Raw genomic sequence first — 1,646 nt, 5'->3', positions numbered from 1 at the left:
AAACCAAAACCCTATAAGATTGAAATAAGCATGACATTCTAATCTTATGTTTTTTCTATTCCCATGTTTTACGAATCAAAGAGACTCTAAGGATTTCTTTGGTTTGAAGGATTTAAAAAACACATGAATAGAAGAACACAATAGACTACCATGGCACTTTAGAATCCTATACAGGAATTTAAAATACAAGAATCGGCAATAGACGTTGTTTGGTTGCATTACAGAAAAACACAGGAATTTTCTATGAAAATAGAGTGGGTGCCATAGTTATCATAGACTCAAAGAGATTTTTTTCCAAGAGGTTTAACCTCTTGCTAGGAATCCTATGTAATTTTTAGCGTAGAAAGCATTCCAGAGGAATTTCGGTGGGTCCACTCCTTTGAACCAAATGAACTCTACGAGGAAAAAGATTCTATGAAATATAATCCTACAAAATTCCTTTGAAAATCTTATGAGCCAAACAGGACCTAAAAGAATGGAGAATGAAGCGATTTCAACAACACTAGCCAATTGAAGTAAGGGCATCTCCAATGCGGGTCACCTAATTGACCACAAATGTTTGGACATTATGGTTTGGTCACCTTTAGCCATCCAATGCAGCTCACCAGAAATGACCAAATCAATTCGGACATCTGAAATCCCACAAACCAACATAAAACCGGGGGAGGGGGGTTGGCTGGGGCGTGGTGGTCTACACGTCCGCCACATCGGACTTCGACAACCCGGGCGCATCCAAAAACCTCTTTCCCACCGTGCCCGTTTCAGAATCATTCGCATCGTATATGCACTCCAGCTTGACTGGTCATCCGTCAACCCGAATTCACAACGCAGTTACCGAGAAACCTACTACGATGCTACCCGCATTTAAGCTTCATCGGTATACCTACCCCAGCTATTAAGGACCAGTCCATTTGGGCAGCTTAGAAAATAAGTTGCCTCTCCACCAGCTTTAAAATAAAGCCTCCTCCTAGATTTGTTGAAACTTCTAAATTAGTAACTTGTAACTAATTTCGAAGCCCCAATGAATAAGAGGCGACTTATAGAAAAAGCTAGGAAAGAGGCGGCTTATTTCTTTAAGTTGCCAGAAGAACTGGCCCTAAAGTCGGCCGAACACAAACACAAGCCCTATCCTCCTACTTTCCTCTCCCAAATCCATCGCACGCCTCCACCACTGGTCGCCGAGATGGGCAAAAGACTGACGCCACCAACTGGTGGTCGGCACGTGGCTCTAGGTTCAGTTAGCACCGCCGCCCACGTTCTCTGGGCCCCTCGTTGTCCACACTTCCATCCTTCGTCAAATTGGTGTCAATTTCCTTGGTGACAAGGAGGAGCAGAAGCCACCTGTGTTGTGATGGATGACGAGTTCGTGCAGTAGATTGAGGGGCTGTTTGGTTCCCAGCCACCGTTTGCCAAGCCAAAATTTGGCAGCCACAGTTTAGTTGGCATGTGTTTGGTTTTTGCCACACTTTGGCTTGCCACACTTTATTGCCCCCATGGCCCACTTGTCATAGAGACAATTTTTTGCCAACTTTTGCCAAAGTTTGGCATCCAATTTCTCAGCCACACTTGTGTGGCTAGCCACACTTTGGCTTGGCCACACTAGTCCCCAACCAAACAGACCCTGAGACTACACTCCAGTGGTCGTT

The sequence above is a fragment of the Triticum aestivum genome, chromosome 5D (assembly GCF_018294505.1).
Source record: "Triticum aestivum cultivar Chinese Spring chromosome 5D, IWGSC CS RefSeq v2.1, whole genome shotgun sequence".
Taxonomy (NCBI): domain Eukaryota; kingdom Viridiplantae; phylum Streptophyta; class Magnoliopsida; order Poales; family Poaceae; genus Triticum; species Triticum aestivum.
This window is presented reverse-complemented; position numbering follows the sequence as displayed.